General features: G+C 40.7%; 1 long non-coding RNA gene across 1 annotated transcript; it reads right to left on the bottom strand.

Moving 5' to 3' along the window:
* Nucleotides 1-8,888: 8,888 nt before the first annotated feature.
* On the bottom strand, nt 8,889-18,528 carry LOC128134195 (uncharacterized). Its single transcript, XR_008232548.1, has 5 exons — nt 18,074-18,528; nt 16,814-16,896; nt 16,454-16,665; nt 15,766-15,833; nt 8,889-15,377 (listed from the first exon to the last, which is right to left on the bottom strand). It is a non-coding gene; the product is annotated as an uncharacterized LOC128134195 (long non-coding RNA).
* Between the last annotated feature and the right edge of the window lie 5,131 nt (nt 18,529-23,659).

A 23,659-nucleotide genomic window follows, 5' to 3' on the forward strand; every position in this document is an offset into this window, starting at 1 on the left:
ATCTAAAAACCAAAATGTACTGTGTACTCGGTTTTGGTATCAATTTTTCCAATCCATTTGCTCAACCCTACCAAGAATCGGAAGGAAACAAAATACTTGTGAACCAAAAAACCAAAACCGAACCGTTTTACGTACTCGGTTTTGGTTCGGTACCGGTGCCGATTCGGCTCAGTTTTTCTGCTCCATTTGCTCACTCCTACCGCTAAAGGGGCAAACGGGAGTAGTAAGTCGAAGTGAAGACATAAACAAATAGTACATGAAAATACAAGTGAATACGTTCATGAACCTGCAAATGAATACTGAAAAGAGATTTAACAATAACATTAGATAAAATCATCATGAAATTAAAATAAACAATACTTATTTAAAGTCCATATTTTCTTTTATTTTGTGGCAAACATTTTTTTTTAATAACAAGATGATTTATATAGAAACCAGTCTAGCTAGCAAGAGGCTAGAATTACAATAAGATCGAAAATTGAGTTAGACAATGCATTAGGATTGCCAATTCAACAATTTATCCTTTTTTTCATCTAATTTTGATCCAATTGGAAAACAAGAGTTTCACCTCACTCAGCAAATCATGACTCCCCTCACGACATTGTTGAAGTATTTTCAAATAACCCACGTTGTGGCCATGAGCACGACATAAACTGTGTTTTTATTTTATTTTTTTGGGGATGGTACTGTTGTTGTCCATTTGAAACAATGTTTTAATAGAGCTGAAAATAATTGGAATTTTGCCCCCACCACATGTGAAGTATGTAACGAATCTGAATTGTAGTCGAGCACTCCATGAACAGGTGTATCTCTTATTCATCTCTACTGTTACAAAGAAGGCAAAGTGTCGATTGAATATGAACGCCGATTCTGTCCACGTTGAGCTTTGTGGGCAACCTCTGTAACCTTGCTCTCCATACTACGATGTTGACTTTTCCAGGACAAATACGATTCCAAAGGGTCTTGATCATGTTTTGCTTAATCAATTTGTCATCTATAATTCTTCTAAACCACGCAACTCTGTATTTTTCATTAGCATCTCCGATCCATCTCTATTGATTATCTTGACAATAGGTTGATATGTCGAATATTAAACGAGTAAGGTTAGGGTTGAAAATTTCAATTCCAATATGACTCGAAAATGACCCGTTTATTTATATGCAACTTTTTTAAATTCTTTAAATAAATTAAAAATATCCAAAACCAAAACCATAAGTAAAAGAAACTTTTTGAATTTAATTATTTTGTAATGTGGAAATGACATCGTCGTTTAGATCAAGATTTTATTTTCAATTTTTTTGTTCTCTACCAAACTATTTAACCCCTTTGACCATTCTACCATCGTCATGACCTCATCTTCCGCATTCCCATCTCCTACTCATTCCATTATGTCATATGAAATTGTTATGACTTTATCTATTCCGCCTCCAAACTATTACTTTTTCCTTTCCGCATACCCAACTCCTACTCTTTCAACATGTATATTATTTCAACCTCACATAACACGATATATTTCAAGGTATACTCCTAACACGAAACACGACACACTAATTAAACGGGTTGAGTTAGGGTCAAACACTTTCAACATGTGTACTGTTTTGACAAGACATGAACCCGTATGACACGACACAATTACCATGTCTAATTTAGTTTGTTGTATTAATATACTTACGTTTATATGAGTAAAAAGCCTGAAGGGTTTGAAATTAAAAAAGAATTGAAAAGACATTACACATATGGGGTGAATTCTAAAAAGTTATTAAAACTTCAGTTAGTTAGTATGTTTCCACCATATTGATACTCTTTTGGATGTTAGATGGGTAGGCATCGTTTCAGGATAAGCTCGATATCAACCGGTGATGCTCGAGATAGAGGTGGTATAGACAATAGAAAAGAAGATGAGACAATTGTGATGAGTTTTCTGATTCAAGAAGAAAGAAACAAAGAGGAAAAAGGGAAGATTTTCAGCATAAGCTGTAGGGCAAACCTAGAAAAAACTTTAGGGCTTTCAAAATTCTTTGAAGGGTTGCACATTAGTGGATATTCAACTATATATATATATATATATATATATATATATATATATATATATATATATATATATATATATATATATATATATATACACACTTTAACAAGGTTTATAGATAGTGACTCGGGAAAAATCGTCGTTAAAACCATTACCGACGGATTACCAACATATTTACACTAAATTTATATTTAACAAGAAAATTTGAGGAGTAGTTGTGCTACCCCATGCTCTATACTAGGTCCGCACATGGATCATGGATGCAAGAACTATGAGAACACCATTCTGTCTGTTCGACATCGAAGTTGAAAAGAACATGTGGCTTTTCCTCTTCATTATTTATGTAATCTTCTAGTGTGACATCCCCAAATTTCACTTCCAGAAAAGACCGATTTTGTTTATGCTTTATAAAAATCAGAGTACTTTTTTAATAAAAATGTTGCGGAATTTGTTTAAAAAAAAAAACATGATAAATATATTATCAAAGCATTTAAGAAATGTATTTTGTTCATATTAAAACTTTGGGATGTCATTGTCAATACTGAAACATAAGCATAAATAGACCTTACATTTATTTACACTAGTGATCTACATCTCTTTTAATCTCTCAGTGTAAAGTAGCTTCGTATCGATACCTGTGATACAAATAGACTGAGTGGGTCATGTTGGGAAACGTGGTGAGTACATAAGGTTTTCAACCCACAATAATATAATTATTATATTTAATCATCAAACAATCAACCCAATTACCCATCCTCATTATCTTCTTTAATCTCAAGGATCTACCCTAAGAATCATCTATCATTCATTCCTAAGGATTGACCTAAGGAACAATCACGAAGTCCATCGCTTCCCAAGGTTTATACAACAAGAACTAAATTCATAGCTGCCAAAGTACTAAGTCCATAGCTACCAATGTTCATCTATACGATATTAAATCCATAGCTACCAATGTACATATATATATATATATATATATATATATATATATATATATATATATATATATATGTATAAGGCACTAAGTCCATAACTGCCAGGGTTCTTAAATTACAACTGGTGAACACATAGTTCAAAACATCTGGTAAACACGTAGTTCAAATATACCTGGTAAACACATAGTTCAAAATATCTAGTGAACACACAGTTTAAAATTACTTAATGAACACCTAGTACAAAAACACCTAGTAAACACTTAGTTCAAAAAATACCTAATCCATATTTCCGGATCTAAAACTAACCTCTTTAACTGATCCATACTCTCGGGTCTGGTATGTCTGATCCATACTCCCGGATCAATAATTGTGCCCATTCCATACTCTCGGACTAAGGACAATTAACTATGTCTTAATCCATACTCCCGGATTAATAACAGATAACTATGTCTATACTCTGCTAGATGACTAGATCATTCTAAACATCGAAACCTCTTATCAATTTTAATTTCATCACACATCATCTAGCTCATCTACCCATGTTTTACCCAATATATTTGTAGATATAAAATACATATACAATTTAAATCAATTAAAACATGTATAAAATTGTTCATCCATCATAGATAGCAAGTATACAGATAATATATATACATAACACGTAATTTATATAAAATACTTCATATCTATGTGTAAGATGAAAATAATATGCACTCACCTTAATAGCGTGAGTTGATAGAATCTAACTAAAAACGGTCAACGGTTCGTGATCGTCGAGCTCGGGATGCGAAACGCCTTCAGCAAACAAGAGAGAAAGAAGAGTTTTAGGTGTAAGATTGGCTGAGGTCAAACTTGCTATTTATAGGCTGATTTTTTGCCCCTCACGTCGTGAGAATTCATTGCTCATGTCATAAGCCATGCATGATCACCTCGTAGCTTCACCACCTGCGTTCTAGGCTTGCATAGTGTCCATTTGACTCCTCACGTCGTGAGAGTTCATGCTCACGTCGTGAGCCCGTTCCGTAGACTTGCCATCTGCATTCTAGCCTTGAAAAGTGGCGTTTTGACTCCTCACATCGTGAGAATTGAATCAATTGATGCTCAAGTCGTGAGACCAGTCAGATTAGGGTTTCTGACTCGTGTCATGCTCTCAAATAGTTATAACTTCGGAAGACCATAACTTTTGCATACGAGCTCCGTTTTTGATGTTCTTTATATCCACACGAAGGTGGAGACGTACTCTAAAAATTTCATTAAGAATCCAAAGGCTAAAAATTACTCTATCATAAACTCACTTTTTTTGATTCCTGGTGTCGTGCCGGTTTTGTCACGAAAATTCGACAGGTCATAACTTATTCGTTATAATTCAGCGTTCTTGATATGTACGGAAACCTTGTGACATATAATACGAATTAGTTAAGATTATTTATTCTAAATAATCTTATATCAAAAATTCATTTTTTTGACGCTTATTGTTTCAAAACTGACTAGCCCGAATCTGCGGGCGTTACATCTAGTGACCGATAAACCACATCAACCAATATTAATATGTGTGGAATTTGAATGTGAATCAGTTTCAATTTGAAATATTTCATATTTAATGATGATCAATATTAGTAGTGGGATGTGTTGTTTTTCGACATGACCACCTTCCACCTCATAAGAGAGAGGAAGAGATAGATAGATAGATAGAGAGGGTGTAACGTCCCAAAATTCAAGACCAAAAATTTCTTTTTAATAAAACATTACTTTAAGCAAAGACATCATTCCAAAACATAATCTGAGTATAAGTTTTCAAAACACATGTTTATTATCAGAGTAAACATTCCAAGGCTGACTAATCTATGGTGTGTGCCATGCGATCACCCCGAGCTCCTCCCTCCGCTACCGGAAGTACCTGAAAACAAAACTGAAAACCGTAAGCACGAAGCTTAGTGAGTTCCCCACCTTACCACATACCATGAAAAACCACATACTGCACATACTGGGCCACGACCGCTATCCTGGGCCTCGCCCCTACCTCGGGCCTCGCCCGCTACAGCGGCCCCGCCGCTCCAGGCCCCGCCTGGCTTCGAGCCCCGCTCGGATACAGATCTGTTTCACTTAGGCCTCGCCTGTCACAGGGCCTCGCCCACTAACATATAATAGCACATAAACATATCACATAACATCACATAAGCTAAACATATACTAACAACTCTTTCTCTAAGGCCTCGCCTATCTCTGGGCCCCGCCCGTGTCCTGCTACTGATGAGTCATGGAACCTCGTCCATACTCCTGCTGATAGTGAGATACGGGCCCAGCTCACCCTCACTCCTTTCCTAACTTGGGCCTCGCCCCTGGACTGCTGCTACTGAGATGTGGAACACCATCCACACTCTGCTATTGGTGAGATACGGGACCTCGCCCACCCTCACCTCCCTACCAGGCACATACAAGTATCACACAGACAACAAGTATAAACTATCGCATAAACCATTCCTTAGGCACCCGCCCTCTATCATTGGACCTCGTCCGAATATCATACTAGCATACTGTACCTAGGGCTAACCCCTGGGTCTTCTACTCATAACTACATGGGCCGGCATTGTGGCCGTAGACCCATTCATACAAGGGGAAACTCACCCGCACTGGCTGAACTTGCTGATGATCCCACTAGCTGCTGCCCGACCACTCACTGAACTCCTGCTCTACTGGCTCCCCGAGCTATCAATATCAATGCAATACTTAGACAAACTGATCCCCGACAGACAACCAAGTCAACTCTGGACTAAGTCAAAGTCTTGGTCAAAGTCAACCTTCCAGGTCAACCCTACTCGCCGAGTCCACCTACTGACTCGCCGAGTTCACATACTCAGGGTCCTTCCATTCGCGACATGACTCGCCGAGTCAGCCCCTGACTCGCCGAGTCTACTGATTCCCGATTCCTGTCCTGTCCAACTCACTGAGTCCTTGCTCGACTCGCTGACTCGAGTCTTAACTCGAAGGGTTTGGGACTCCGCGACCTGACTCGCCGAGTCTAAGAACAGACTCGCCGAGCACAAGGCAATCTTCATCCAACTCGCCGAGTTGTTCATCCAACTCGTCGAGTTCATGCCCATCTTCATCCGACTCGACGAGCTGTTCATCCCACTCGTCGAGTTCCTCCTCATCTTCATGGTACTCGCCGAGTCCATTCAGATCTCCAAACATGCAGAGGGCTTTTAAGTCATGCAGGGACTCCAATCCATAGATCCATACTTCCAAAACTCAATCCCTACGTAAAGTTGCAAACTTTACGTATAACTAAAGAGATCTAGGCTCAAAACACATTAGGTTTTGGTTTAAGGACACAAGGGCTTCGCCAACTACTCATCTCCTGATGCTTTATGACATAATGGACCAACCCAACAATAGATCTGAAGTGGCAACAACACATCTAATCCCCTAACCCGATTTGGGTCTCAAACAACCATAAAACCCCCAAATCTCATGATAAAATAGATCTAGATGCAAAGAAGGGAAAATGGCAGCTTAATACCTCCAAGATGAACACAAACTGAAGTAGATCTCGAGCACACACCTCTCCTTTGAAGCAACCTTCTTGATCTTCAAGTTTCTCTCCAAAGTTTCCTTCCTCCAAAGCTATTTCTCTCAATGATGGAAGCTCACACGAATTATAGGGGTTTGCAGGTCCTCTGGGATGATATGGGGGCTGAGGGAGGGACATAACACCCTTTATATAGGATACAACTCCCGGAATTAGGGTTTTCCTCGCATAGACCAGACTCGTCGAGTCACCTTGGCCGACTCGCCGAGTCGGTCACTAACTCCTCGACCCGGATCCCGCTCTGACTCGCCAAGTTCCTCCTTGGACTCGCCGAGTCGTCCCTTAACATTAAGATTTTCTTTCCTTTCTTGGCCTTCAAAACTTGGGTGTTACAACTCTCCCCCACTTAAACTAAACTTCGTCCTCGAAGTTTGCCATTGCCCACCGCCTGCGATCTGCCTCCAATACCCCACCAATTAATCCAACACCAGCTGCCTACCTTCGCTGGTCTTCCTCCTGGTCATTCTGACTAGCATCAATCCTTGCGGATAATCATCTCGGGTCAACCCTAACCCTGAACATTCTGGAAACACAACTTACTCAACCGACAATCCTTCTGGTACTTTCCGAGTACCGCAACTGAACCTATAGGGGTTCACCCCTTCTTTCCTCACGCAATTCCCTTGCCTTCCCAAGGCGATGCTCCAAAACAACTATCTCCTCAGTCACTGTGAAGATCCTATCTTCACCAATCCCTTATTCCCGCTAAATCCAGTACGGGTCATTACCGCCATTAACCACTGACACTCCTCTCTTGTCGTAACTTAGTGTCGAGCATTCCTCGACTCAACTAACTGAATTCCACCATAACCCGCTTTCCCGCACTACTACTGACTGGATTTTTCTGCCATTCCTCCTCTGCCTTCCGGATGAACTGAGACCACTCTGGTCCCTACCAACCTATGAATATCAGGATTAACGGCTCCCACCAGTAGCTAGTCCCAACACCATCACTAGTCGCTCTCAGCGACTTCCAAGGAAACCTTGACCACCCATAACTGCTCAATCAATTCTGCCATTCAGGCACTACAACCCTAGGATCCCCGATCCCCTAACTTGACACTAAGGTCCCTACCAGGTCCCACCTGCGCTGCTAAAACTCACGGGCCTCGCCCATGGGTCCCACCCAACCATACTACTGAGCAACCCTGCTCCCAGGTCTCGTCTACACTGCTAATCTCATACGGGCCTCGCCCACGGGTCTCACCCAACTATATCCTGGAACGGCCTCTCCCAAGGTCTCACCTCGCTAGGGCTATACAGGCCACTCCCTATCATTCTCATCCACTACCCATCCTGATCCCTATCTGATCACTAGAAAATAAGGGCCTCGCCCCAACTCTGCTAACGAAGCGACTAAGGAATGCTACGGCTTACCCATAGCCTTACATCACCATCCATTGCTGACTGCTAGTGAATGCTACGGCTGCCTTGTAGTCTTACAACACTTCCACCACTGACTGCTAATACGAAGGCACCCATGTGCCATTAGCTCTCAAGATCCTCATTCCGACTCCTTCGAGTCCTTCGGGCGATCCACAACCCGAACTCCCAATCACCCATTAACCATTACCAACACACGCAACAACTGATGGGGAGTTTCTCAAACTCCCAACCCTGAATCCTCAAACCATCCAACGCTGAACTTAGTTCTTTTCTTCTCGGAGGTCGCGCACTCATTCCGGGTCTGCGCGCTCCTCTTCGGGCACACTCGGAGGATTCTCCCCCACTTCGATCCTGCTTACCCCTTGCTACTCAATACTCAAAAAGAAAACCCAGTCCTTGTTACCATCCCAAAATCAAACATTCACAACTTGATACTTATAATAAATCATGCATTTACAACTTAAAACTTATGTTTTTCATTGAAGCAATCAAATTTGTATAAAAAAATCATGCATTCATAGCTTAACATTTATGTCTTTCATTGAAGCAATCAGATCTGTATAAAAACCTACATTTAAAACTTAAGACTTAATAAAAAAAATCATACATTCACAACATAAAACTAAAAAAATCACAGTTAAAACTTAAATTAACGAAACTAAAAAATAACTGAAACACGAAAATATGAAGATTCATAGCTTAAAAAACCTAAATTGAAATTATTTGAGAAAACAGCAACACAAGAAAATTAAAACTTAAAAAATTCATGCATTCACAACTTAAATCTTATGTTTTTCATTGAAGCAATCCGATTTGTATAAAAATCATACATTCACAACTTAATACTTATGTCTTTCATTAAAGTTATAAAATATATTACAAAAACCATGTACATATACCTTAAAACTTATATTTTTTGTTGAAGAAAATCATCAAACACTTTGTGTGCTCTACGAAAAGATGTTTAAACATTAGTAAGAAAAATATGCATCCATACTCTTGAAGAGATAGCATGGATGGAAAATCAAAGAAAGAGGGCATTGGTTTATTGCGGTGGATTATCATTGCGATGACTCAAATCGGGTTGATAATCCATTGATTGTTTAGATGACCAATTGTTTATCTTTGACAATAGATTTGACATCTATATTGGTGATTAAGGTAGCTAGATTTTCAAATTTTAAGAAATATTCATTAGCATTAGGATCCACTTTTGTGATGTTCCGCAACTCATTGTCAATTTATATTAACCTTGAGTATTTGTTGTCCTGAAACTTGTCTCCAAAGCCATACACACTTGGTGTGTTGTAATGTCTGGTTTTAGCACATATTCAAGCAAGAGCTTAGCAATGGTTTTGAAAATCCACATCTACACGATTGCATCGACTTCCTTCCATTCAGCGGTGGTGGGAGCAATGTTGTGGACATCATAAGTGGAGTCTATATGGCCGAGAGCACTATATGCACGACAGTGGGTTGAAAAAAGAGTTATCAAAGAATCATATTTGTAGTGTTGGGGGTCCAAAATCAATGGGATATGGGACTTGATATTGGCAACACCGAAGACCTTGTGTGGAGAGGGAGCGGGATAAGACATGGAGAAATGAAGGGTAGATCGTCGACGGAAGGTTGGTAGGGGTGAATGGTGATGCAGGGGAAGAAGAAATAGTAAGTGACATTAGAGGATCAATAGGTAACATATACCATATGTAACGCCGAAAATTTCAAAACAAATTTTCATTTAAAATAATCGTTTAATTCATAAAAACACTTTGTTTAAGATCTCATTCATAATCGAATTACAAAACATAACTTCATTTCCACTTGTATGATAAACCAAGATCCTCAAAACATGACTCTTTCTCTGGTGTGTACAATCGAGCCGGTGCCTTCCCGTGATACTGTAATAACTTGAAACACACAACACAAAACACTGTAAGCATGAAGCTTAGTGAGTTCCCCAAAATACAACATACAACACATATTAGCCACTCGAGGCTATAACTCTATCCGACCCTCTGGTCAATGTGTCTTAGTGGGACCCTCCAGTCCCATAACTATGTGGACCCTCTGGTCCTAAGCTCGTTGGATCCTCCGGTTCGGTCTGCTTGAGCCTTCCGGCCTCAAGAATCGTTGGACCCTCCGGTCCGGTCTGTAAACTCCGCATAGCATAAATCACAAAGACATAATGCATAGCATGTCACATACAATAGGATAACATAATACTCAATGTAAGCACATACGACCTTCCGGTCACACATAACTACCACTCAAGGTAACGTATAGTGAGAAGACTCACCTCGCGTATCTCGATAACTCGCAAATCCCGGAAATCACTCGCGTTCGATCCTCCGAGCTATAATCCTCCTATAACACCATAGATCTCTAATTAACACTTTCTCAACTAAGGTTGACTACCCCTATCAAGTCAACACTGGTCAACTCTGGTCAACGGTCAACGGTTGACCCGACTCGCCGAGTCTGGCGTGGACTCACCGAGTCCCTACGGGAACTCGATCCCTCTGAATCTCTTCCGACTCACCGAGTCACTCACCCGACTCGGTTACTCCACCCCTGTTTCGTAATCACTGAACAACCCGCACCAACTCGCCGAGTCTGGGAATGGACTCGGCGAGTGCATTCCATGCACAACCCCAAACGACCTTCTAAGGTCAGATCCGCTTCACTAACTTATAGATCCAGTCTCCTTAAGCTTATTGACCACGTAAAGCTCAAGTCTTGATGCTCATCAAGCATTGAATAGCTCATGAATGGTGTTTTAGCCTCAAATACATTGATCCCAAGCCAATACCTCCATGGATGCATATAAAGCTTTGGTAAAGAGGTGCTCTGGACCTCTATGGGTCCAGATCCAGGACCTTAACTCGCTAAGGGACCATGAGGACACTAGATCTAGCCACAAATGGGTTCAAAAGCCCTAAATCTACATGAACATCACAATAACAGAGAATGATTCGAGATTGTACCTCATTTGTGATGTTATGGACCTCAAATCTTCAAGAATCCACCCCTCTCTTGCTTCCTCTTGGCTAGATCTCTTCTTTCCTTGCTAGACAACAACTCCAAGATCAATAATGGCTCCTTCCCTCACTTAAATCACTCATTTGCTCTAGGGTTTCACTCTGGGGACTGATGAGTGCAAATGACGGCCATAAGGCCCTTTAAATATGCCTCAAACCCGAGAAATTAGGGTTTCATTAAACAGCGTGGACTCGCCGAGTCCGGACGCGAATCCGCGCCCAAATCGCGATCATACTCGACGAGTCTGAGCTCCAACTCGCCGAGTCCCCTCACAAATCACCAAAAATTATAAGAATAACTAATACCTGGGAATCCGGGCTGTTACAATTCTCCCCCACTAGAACTAGACTTCGCCCTCGAAGTCTCGCTCTGCAAATAACTCCGGATGCTGCTCGCGCATCTCTCGCTCCGGCTCCCAAGTCATCTCGGACCCCTTACGATGCCGCTACTGAACCAAAACCCAGGGTATCTCCTTTTTCCTCAGAACCTTGATTTTCCGATCTCTGATTGCCACTGGTCTCTCAGCATAATTCAGGCTTGCATCCACCTGAATATCCTCTAATGGAACCACTTGCCGACTCATCGGCTATACATTTCCTCAGTTGCGACACATGAAAAGTGTCGCGAATCTGCCCCAACTCTGCTGGCAAATCCAAACGATAGGCCACCCAGCCTACCCTCGCGATCACTCGGAATGGACCAATATATCGGGGCCCCAACTTGCCCCTCTTCCTGAATCGAATCACTCCTTTCCAGGGAGAGACCTTCAGGAGTACAAGGTCACGACCAAAAATTCGAGCTCGGACCGGCGCCTATCCGCATAACTCTTCTGGCGACTCTGAGCGGTCAACAACCTCTGCCTGACCTGCTGTATCTGCTCTGACGTATGAAGCACAATCTCTGTACTTCCCATCATACGTTGCTCTACCTCTCCTCAGCAAATGGGGTCCAATACCCCCTTCCCTACAACAGCTCAAAGGGCGGCATACTGATGCACTAATGATGGCGGTTGTTGTAGGAAAACTCTGCCAAGGGCAATTACGGGCCACAATTTCCCCCCGAAATCTAATACACATGCCCGAAACATACCCTCGAGCGTCTGAGTCGCTAGCTCTCTCTGAAGTGTCCACAAACATCACTATGGTAAACTCTAGCTCGTTTCTCATATTCATCTTCGATACCGAGCACCAGGTCAGCTTTTGGCCCCACAGCTGAATCCCCAAAGGTCACACATAACATTATCCAAAACATCTCACTAACTTCCTCTCCGTGACCACTATCACGGCCCAGTGACACGCAAGTCACGAAATTCCCTATTCCTCATGAAGAAATACAATCCAATCAAAGATCGACTCAGCTCTAACCTCTGGCGTCTGATGCGCATATTCTCCCGTGCGCCTCGCTGACCCTCCCGATAGAGACGGAGACCCCAGTCTCGCCCCGGTTTTAACCACCAGGCTCCAAAAACTCGACACTAGGGCTACTCAAGCCTAAAACTCTTCTGCATCATGCACTTAGCGGAGAACACTCCATCATCACACTCTCTTGCCATCTAGTGGGTACTATGGCTTCCCACACATTACAACAGCCTCTGACTAGTGAGTACTACGGCTCCCCGTAGTATCACCACGCCAACTAACTCGTGAGTACTATGGCTCCCCGTAGTACCACGACTCCCTCCCTCTGACTTGTGAATACTACGACTCCCCGTAGCATCACAACACCCTCTGACTGGTGAATACTACGGCTCCCCGTAGCATCACGACTCTCTCTCTCTCTGACTTGTGAGTACTACGGCTCCCCATAACATCACAACACCTCTGACTGGTGAATACTACGGCTCCCCATAGTCTTCACCCTATACTCTCATTCTCATTACAACGCCACACTATGTTCACTAACTCATGCACCGAAGACTGTCATAGATAGCTACACACACACTTGCCCCGATATGCATTACAGACTCTGGCGGCAACCGCCATAACACAGAACCTCCCTCTGCGGAGATCCACTCCCTTAAATAATCCCTCTTGATGACAATACACGAAGGGCTCCCACTGGAACCGTGGATACATGATACATCACTGGTCATCTTAAGCCCAAGACTCTAAATAACTCTGGAATCGGGACGATATACGCGGAAACCACAGAACACCCTAACAGAGCATCACGATGTCCTGTCTCTACCACTGATTCCCTTACTCCTAGCACCATACACATACAACAATACAATTCCTCTGAATCCCATAACAATTTCCTATATCACTCGATGCGCAACTTCAGTGCATCCAAACACTCAATTGGAATACAAGGAAGGCACTAACCCTTCAGAACACACTGATGATCTTCCGAAACCCTTTCAACTACTGCTCAAAATCCAAGCAAGAATACACATCCCGGCCCGGGAGTTGGCTACTCGACAATCTTCTACCCATTTTTCAACCCAGAAGTTCTCAACTGCCCATACCATCATTACGAGCCTTCCACTTGAGACGACTCTGACCACCACGATATTCCTGATCATTGACCACCCGCCGTGGAGACACCCATCCTTCTCTCAGACATATACCACATGCATTATCTCGCCCTGCACCTTTCCTTGATCACCAATGACCCTGATCTCATGAATTCAAGCCGCAGGTTTCTGCATCCAACCCCTAACCGCTCTTGCACAAATCTCCGGGTCTCTCAATAAACCACCCGGTTCTCCCCCACTTAGGGTTCAAACCATCACTATCTGACACATCAACAACCTCACGAACTATTTTCACCAGCAACAACGCACCTGCCCCTGGAAAGTGCTACGCAACGCCCGGTAATCCCCTTTAAGGAAATCAATCGATCTCATAACTCTGAACCTCAGGTGAAATCCTCAAGAACTTCTCGTCACGACTGCCTCTAGTCGTTCCAAGTCTCGTACCAATCCAATACCAAGCAACTCAACTGTCCAATAACATCACTGAGTCATAAATTGGACCACGAAATCATCATATTCCCCCACCTCGACTCATCAACCGACGTTCCAACACATGGATCATCCCAAGAACAGGGACCCACTCCCATATTCAATACCCAACATAAATAGGAAAACCACTGCACTGATTAACTCGACTGGACTCCCCCACTGATACCTCCACAATACGCCTTACTATACTCAAATAGGTGTAACGTGGTCCTCGACTATCTCAGTCCCATCTGACTATCTGATCATGGTAAATCACTGTCTCGCAGCACACATGCTACCTGATACTCTGATGGAAAACCATCATCAATGACAACCTGCAGGGTTTTACCCCTAAACCCGAAACTTAAACATCAGGCCTCTCATGTTCCGCACACGAACATAAACAGCACCCCAGCGAAATTTTCTACCCCATCATCAATGACAACTTGCTCGACCTTCTCGTTCACCAATTCCGTCGCGCGCTCGCTCTCCAGCGAAACTTTCTACCCTGCCAGCACACTCATCTGGCTAAGGTTACTCCCTAGGCTCTTCCTAGATTCCCACACATCTTTGCCATCAGCTGCTGAAGAGCTCCTAATGATGCCAGCCATCTACTTCCTGAATATCGTCATATTCACTTGGTAGCTGACTCCCATCATCGAGAGTTCCACAAAGCACGAAGCAAGCAGCATTCGAGCATCGAAGAATATATATGACTCACTCTGGGTGATAACTCCGCTTGCTTTGCTCATCCTCGAAAGTACCACCGAACTCTGCAACTCTTCCCCTTGCGGATTCTAACTATTCTTTCTCTAAGTACCACGGTACTTATCTAGGTATCTCCCCTAGATTACTCCTCTACTCAAATCCCCTAAAGGATTCCAACTAAATATTCTCACTCATCACATACTCAAAAGCACATCGCATATAACAGCAATCCCTAGGCTAAGGCATCACAAATCAGGCCACTCTAGTCCTAAGATATGAAATACCTAGCCTGTCTCTAGCATGCAATAATATCTCATAAAGTGCATCATAAATATCTCATGACACAAAAGTAAGGGTATTTTGGGAAATCATCGTTCGGGCTCTGGCTGATTGTACACACTACTCTTTCCCGCTTTCTCTTTGAACTCTTATTCGCTTTAGAAAATTATTTCGTTGAAAATTTTTCTTACTTCCTCAGTTTGAGTCCAGATTTACCCGAAGGCGCACCCGAATCCCTCAAACCAAGGCTCTAATACCAACTTGTAACGCCGAAAATTTCAAAACAATTTTTCATTTAAAATAATCGTTTAATTCTTAAAAACACTTTGTTTAAGATCTCATTCATAATCGAATTACAAAACATAACTCCATTTCCACTTGTATGATAAACCAGGATCCTCAAAGCATGACTCTTTCTCTGGTGTGTACAATCGAGCCGGTGCCTTCCCGTGATACTGTAATAACCTGAAACACACAACACAAAACACTGTAAGCACGAAGCTTAGTGAGTTCCCCAAAATACAACATACAACACATATTAGCCACTCGAGGCTATAACTCTATCTGACCCTCTGGTCAATGTGTCTCAGTGGGACCCTCCAGTCCCATAACTCTGTGGACCCTCTGGTCCTAAGCTCGTTGGACCCTCCGGTCCGGTCTGCTTGAGCCTTCCGGCCTAATGAATCGTTGGACCCTCCGGTCCGGTCTGTAAACTCCGCATAGCATAAATCACAAAGACATAATGCATAGCATGTCACATACAATAGGATAACATAATACTCAATGTAAGCACATACGACCTTCCGGTCACACATAACTACCACTCAAGGTAACGTATAGTGAGAAGACTCACCTCGCGTATCTCCATAACTCGCAAATCCCGGAAATCACTCGCGCTCGATCCTCTGAGCTATAATCCTCCTATAACACCATAGATCTCTAATTAACACTTTCTCAACTAAGGTTGACTACCCCTATCAAGTCAACACTGGTCAACTCTGGTCAACGATCAACGGTTGACCCGACTCGCCGAGTCTGGCGTGGACTCGCCGAGTCCCTACGGGAACCCGATCCCTCTGAATCTCTTCCGACTCACCGAGTCACTCACCCGACTCGGTTACTCCACCCCTGTTTCGTAATCACTGAACAACCCGCACCAACTCGCCGAGTCTGGGAATGGACTCGGCGAGTGCATTCCATGCACAACCCCAAACGACCTTCTAAGGTCAGATCCGCTTCACTAACTTATAGATCCAGTCTCCTTAAGCTTATTGACCACGTAAAGCTCAAGTCTTGATGCTCATCAAGCATTGAATAGCTCATGAATGGTGTTTTAGCCTCAAATACATTGATCCCAAGCCAATACCTCCATGGATGCATATAAAGCTTTGGTAAAGAGGTGCTCTGGACCTCTATGGGTCCAGATCCAGGACCTTAACTCGCTAAGGGACCATGAGGACACTAGATCTAGCCACAAATGGGTTCAAAAGCCCTAAATCTACATGAACATCACAATAACAGAGAATGATTCGAGATTGTACCTCATTTGTGATGTTCTGGACCTCAAATCTTCAAGAATCCACCCCTCTCTTGCTTCCTCTTGGCTAGATCTCCTCTTTCCTTGCTAGACAACAACTCCAAGATCAATAATGGCTCCTTCCCTCACTTGAATCACTCATTTGCTCTAGGGTTTCACTCTGGGAACTGATGAGTGCAAATGACGGCCATAAGGCCCTTTAAATATGCCTCAAACCTGAGAAATTAGGGTTTCATTAAATAGCGTGGACTCGCCGAGTCCGGACGCGAACCCGCACCCAAATCACGATCATACTCGGCGAGTCTGAGCTCCAACTCGCCGAGTCCCCTCACAAATCACCAAAAATTATAAGAATAACTAATACCTGGGAATCCGGGCTGTTACACCATATTACGTTCTGATACCATATTTCTCATGGTTGATTAATGTTTCACTCTGTCACAATACCTATAACATACTCATGGTTATGTCTATATTTGTTTACTAGGTGTGAGACACACGTACTATACAGATTAACAAAATAAAACAATACTAAAACTTTAAAAAATATAATCATTAAAATCATAAATATACAAACAATTACTTAGTTTTGTATTGATTTATCTAACAAAAAATATTAGCTTTTCGGTTAATGTATTCATATTACATGGATTCATTTATTGAGTAAAATAAAACATAGCTAATTAAATTAAGTTTAATTTAGAATAATAAAAAAACACTATATAGTATTATCCAAAAAATATGAAATTTCACTATTATTTATTTCATTTAGCTAGTTAAAAAAGATAAACTTAATAGATGTTGATTGTTGTTTCAATCTTGTTAGTGGTAAGAATCCGAATCTTGATTCCTGATTGAGGAAGTTTATCTATACAATCTGGCACCTTCAGAAACGACAAAAACTAATAGGAAAATTGTGTTAAAATAAAATCTTTATTATTTTATAATGAAATTCATTTTCTAATAATTTTTGATAAGAATTCTTGCTTTAAAAAATACTTTAATTGTTGTATATGTTGGATAAAAAGAGTAATAAAAAACTGTTATACTTTATGTTAATAAGAACTAAACAAAGAAGGCTCTCATCAAGCTCGCTTCACAACCATTAACATATTGTTAAGACATTTTATTTAGTTGAGTTTTATCACATGACATACCTATAACAACATGAAAAAACATTGCCCTTCATATTTTCAAGCAGGAACATAAACTCCAAATAATTCAAAAATCTCACTACATCTGTACGCATCCATTTCAATCAATCCCTACTAATATATAGACATAAACAAAAGCAAGCAAGACAAAGAGTCTCCTTTGTTGTATTTTTTAGTCAAATCACTTGGACGAAAAAAAATGAAAATCCACTTATACAATATCTAAATACTAACCAATTGTTTGATAAACACATATTTCAATTGTAGTCTACACAATGACACGCATCAAAGTTCTCATGGGCATTTTATCAAACACCTACAATGCAATATGTATGGAGAAAATAAAAAACATATTTGGGTCTAATATAACATCAAATTTATACGATTGATTTTTTAGGTGAACTATAGCATCAAACACACATAATTTATTTTTATTTTTTTATCAAATATAACATCAAACACACACTAACCTTGCGTTCTTTGCTGATGATTTTGTCGAGCTAAAGCTTTCCTTTTTTTTTTCGCTCCAACCTGATCGTCCAACTCTATCGAGCAATGAGTTGCCGATACCAAAACAAAGTGTAAATAAAAGCAGGGTCCATTATAAACACGAAGGGGAGGAGAATATTTCTTCCAACGTAGCCATTCATAGAGATAAAAAAGATGATTATGGTTTAAGAATAAAGAAGAAAGACAAGGGATTGGCGAGATTAAAAGATCGACATGAAGCAAAACGGTGGCATTTATGGATGTGAGAACCATCAATAATGTAAATATGCCTGATTTTAAGGGATTTTAGATCAATTTCTTCATGATTAATTGGCATTATACATGAAAATGCCGAAATTGGGGGATAAATGAGAAATCTAATAAAAGATACAATCATGAGGGGGAAAACATTGAATAAATAAATTACAAAAACACTACAAAATGATATATGGATTTTCTTTTAATAAAAAAACAACAAATTACATGTGGCATAAGGAACGAAGGAGAAATTGACAAGTCATAACAATTAGTTTATTTATTATGATAAACTAGGTTATAGCACGTAGGAACCACGGTTAAAACAATAATTAATTTTTTATAGTAAAAACTCATAATTATTAATCAATTATTTTCAATAAATTATTAATCAAGAGATTTATGTTTTTGTTTATGTAAAATTATAATCATTGATTCAAATAAATATGTGAAGTATAGTAATTGTAATGCTCATAAAATGCCGATTCAAGAAAATATATGATAAAATAATACCTGTGAACTTTTTAGCAGATTTCGATAATTATGACCAGATCTAACGATATTTAGTTACACATAAAGTTATTACCTTATTTTATTCTCGAATGGGTATACTAATTTTGATTTCTATGTGGTGCTACTTTTTTGGACCATATTTTCATCTGATTTGTTTAAACTAAAAAATAGTTATTTGTTTACAAATACAATAAAAAAAGAGTGGATTAATGTTTTTAAAGATCAAAGAATAAGAAAAGAAGAATACAATTTGAGATGAAAATGGCAAAAGAAATTCACAGTTTGATGGTTTATATTATCGCAGAAATAAAAAGCTCCTAGCGTATTTAACGTGATAAAAAAAGGAATTGAAATCAAAATCTCCTCATTTACATGATATAGTTGCACAGAAAATAGGAACGATGATTTTAAAAAAAATGAAGATAAGCATATATTTGTGTTGTAAATATGTTTAATTTTTTAAATTTGATATTATATGTGAACTAATTATATGTCTGATATTCAAGGATAATATAAATCATAATCTAAATAATAAAATATAGTTGGAGGTACTTATAGTATTAACGAAAGATATAATGGTAATTTAATGTATTATTAAATTATAGAATTTCATATTAAAGGATTACATTAAATATATTGACACGTAGCAAACTTTTATAGGAGATCTGATATATTGATATGTAACAAACATTAAATACGAAAATCTAGAAAAATGATACGTATACAAACAAAACTATTCTTTTATTAATACAAAGTGATTAAAAATAGTTCTTTTGTCTATGGATTTATTACAGGGAGCTCACTTAAATATTAATAGGTGCATTAAAGGATTAGACAAAATTGAAAAAAATGGTCCATGTGGTTTGTCATTTTTTGGGTAAATCCAAAAAAAAACACTTATTGGCAAAAACGGTCTCTATTTGGTAGTTTTGGTTCCCAACTCGTTAAGTTTAACAGTTTGATTGCTATTTTTTTTTTATTGAGAATGACAATTTTACCCCTAGGGACCATTTCTGTAGTTTTTCTTTTTACCAAACTACAAAGACCATTTCTGTAATTTTTCTTTTTTATTTTATTGAATTATTGTACATTAATTCTTTTAATTAATTTTTAAATTTCTTTCTTATTGTATTATTTTTTATTTGATTATATATTAATATATATTATTTTAATATAATATATTTATATATTAATAAATATGAATTTAGTTGATTATTAAATTTTTAATTAATTCTTTTTTTAATTTCTTCTTTATTTTATTAATTCTTTTTATTGGATAATTATATATTAATTAATATTATTTTTAACATATAATATTTATCTATTAGTAAATATTACTTTATTTGTAACGACCCGTTCCCGGTATGATGATTCCTTGGTATTTATTTTGAAGTTTTGTAAAGGGACTCGGCGAGTTCATAGCCTGACTCGCCGAGTAGGGTCGGGATTTCGAGCACGTGTTAGCTGGCGACTCGGCGAGTCCATATTCTGGACTCGGCGAGTCTGTCCGTCTGGGAGAAACCCTAAATCCACGGGTTGCTCACTATTTAAGCCACCTTATAGCCCCCAATCTCGCCTCCTTCACCCTCTAAAGCTGTGAGAAAAACCCTAATTCGTTCTTGAGTGTTCTAAGTGATTTTGTGTGCTAATTGTGAAGGCTTGAAGAAGGAGAAGAAGAAAGGAGCAAGGAGAAGAAGTGTAAAGCGAAGATTCAAGGGAAAGCAAGAGTTCTTTGAGGTATTCTTCAGATTTCCTTCCCTTTTATGCTTTAAAATCCCCTTTAGATCTAGTTGATGCTTTTCTCAAGCCTTATGTTGATATCGAAGCCATTGTATGTCGAGATATCCATAGATCTGTTCATTTAGGGGTTTTAGAGTCCAGATCTATTGTCTTTATGGAGCCATTGTGCATCATAACCCTAGATCTACCCTTTTAAGTGCCTTTTTAGCCTTTATTCCCTTGTTCATGTGTTTGTACACGTAAAGTTGGAAACTTTACGTGGTAAATCAGCTTATTGGACCCAGGTCTATCATTTGTATGTATTGGATTCGAGCAGAATCGAGTGTAGAATAGTTGCATGGCGGTGACTCGGCGAGTCGGAAGAACGACTCGGCGAGTCGAGTCGCGAGTCCCCGATTTCTTCCTTTTGAGCGATGTTGAGTGGGCCCAGTGAGTTGTGGAGTGGACTCAGCGAGTTCGAGGGTAGACTCAGTAATGGAGGGACTCGGCAAGTTGTTCATACAACTCGGCGAGTCCAGGGCAATCTTCTTAAGCTCAAGAACAACTCGTCGAGTTGTTCATATGACTCGGCGAGTCGGATGAAGATTGTTTGAGTTCTTGGATCGAATGAGTACTCGTCGAGTCGATGCCATGCTCGACGAGTAGCAGCGGGTAGGGTTGAGGAGTGAGAATAGGGACTCGGCGAGTTGGCGGCCCAACTCAGCGAGTCATGTCAACTGTGGGTTGACTTTGACCGAGATTTGACTTTGTCTGAGAGTTGACTTTGGCCAAGGGTAAAAGAGTCATTTTACCCAGTGCAGTGTTTAGTATTTGATTGAGTGTGTTTATGGACTTGTAGCCGGGGAGATACCGGAGCAGCAGCAGCTAGCTTCCAGAGCCATACACTCAGCAGCCAGTTCACGAGGTGAGTTTCCCTTCAGTAGGAACGATTCTACGACCGTAATGCCGGCCCGTGTAATTATCAGTAGTTCTGGTCTTTAGTCTGATGCAGTAGCTAGAGTGCTTGATGTCTTTGTGATTCAAGCATATTCGAGTATGTGTTCCGGACTTCGGTCCGATGCAGTATGCATTATATGTGATTATAATAGTTGTTATGTGTTATGCTATGTCATGATCAGTCAGTTCCGGACTTCGGTCCGATGCAGTTAGTTCCGGACTTCGGTCCGATGCAGTTAGTTCCGGACTTCGGTCCGATGCAGTTAGTTCCGGACTCTGGTCCGATGCAGGGGACAAGGTCCCAGTCAGTTCCGGACTTCGGTCCGATGCAGCTAGTTCCAGACCTCGGTCTGATGCAGTGGGCAAGGCCCAGTATGTGATTTATATGTATTGTATGGTATGTGGTAGTTTGGGGGAGCTCACTAAGCTTCGTGCTTACAGTTTCAGTTTTGGTTTCAGGTACTTCCGCTTGTAGAGGGAAGAGCTCGGGATGATGGCATCGCACACACCACAGCTTCAGCTTGTATTCTGGGAGTTGATTTGGTTCTTGATTTTTATATGACATGGATATGATACAGTTTTCCGCACAGTGTTTTTACTATTATTTTGAGATATATCATGTATGGTTTATGATATGACACTCAGATTATGGTTTTTGATTATGTTGAAAAAACGAAATTTTTGGGTCGTATTTTTGGGTTGTTTCAAGTTGGTATCAGAGCCCTGGTTTGAGGGATTCGGATACACTTCCGGGTGTATCTGAACTCAAACTAAGGGGAAATAAAAAGATTTTTAAAAGGAAAATGTTTTCTAAAAGAAATTTTGAAAGCACTTAGAAAGAAAGAAATTTTTAAACAAGATAAGGGTGTGGTGCATGCGATCAGCCGAGCTCAAGTAAGTACTCCCAAATTACCCATACAAGTTATTTGATCAGTTTCAGTTTCAGTAGAACAGCATGCTAGTATAGGACTAAGGATCTAGGAGGATGCCTTATGTGCCTGCTTTATGTGTTACAGCTTTATGAGTATTGCATGCTAGTATTGAGTAGACAACAGTAGGATAGCCTGTTTAGGTTTTGCCTGATAGTATGAGCTTAGCACTGTATGCTAGATCAGTTTCTCGTTTTGAGAATAGTTTTGCTTGAGTATGTTTCCTTGATCCGAATGCTGCTTGCTTCGTGCTTTGTGGGAGTTCTGATTGATGGAAGTTAGCCATTAGGTGAACACGTTACACCACATGTGATCAGGGTTGAATAATTCCAGAGTGATGGAACTGGCCCTATTGCGCAGCTCTTGTTTGAGTCCAACCGTTATAGGGACGGGTCTTTTACTTGAAGGATTATCTGATCTTCGTCACATGTGATGGTGTTCAGGTGATGGTTAATTAGCATTATAAGGAGACCTGCATCAACTGAGGACCAGTTGAATTGAGTCTGAGGTTTCCCTGGGGCAAGCCTAGGATGAGAGTAGCAGAGATCAGTAGTAGTAGAAGTGACTTGGTGGAGTCAGGGCAGTTCTTGAAGAAAGTACGGATAGATGTGGAAGGTAGTATGGGCCCGTACTACTGGAAGTAGAGGATCCGTACTCGAATCAAGAAAGGATGAGACGAGACCAGGAAGCTAGTTGTAGTATCAATGATCCCTCGAGATATTTCTGTTTTCTGATGTAGTTGTGATGTGTTTCAGAATGGTGGTTTTGCGTTCGAGACCAGCAGCCGGCAGCGGAGGTGCCGGGGAGGGATCAGGTTCAGGATCGGGGGATGAGCGCATGGATGAGCAGACCAGAGAGTTTCTTTCTTCGGAGATTACGCGCATCATTATAGAGCAGACTCCTGTGATCTTCGGTTCGATCAAGGAGGGGATTCTAGAGCTGATGGATGAGAGATTGGGCACCTTCCGTGCCGAGGTGGCGGCCATGATGGGGTCGCGCACCCTTACCTTCAGGGAGTTCAGGGCATGTGGAGCTCCGGACTATCATGGGGCGCGAGACCCCATAGCGAGCACCAGATGGTTGGCAGATGTGGCCAACGCTTTCCGTACTAGCAGATGTCCCGAGGGGGACAAGGTCAGATTGGCGTCCTATCTTCTGAAGGACAGGGCACGGGATTGGTGGGAGGAGGTCGGA

This window comes from Lactuca sativa, chromosome 5 (assembly GCF_002870075.4).
Source record: "Lactuca sativa cultivar Salinas chromosome 5, Lsat_Salinas_v11, whole genome shotgun sequence".
NCBI classification, from domain to species: Eukaryota; Viridiplantae; Streptophyta; class Magnoliopsida; order Asterales; family Asteraceae; genus Lactuca; species Lactuca sativa.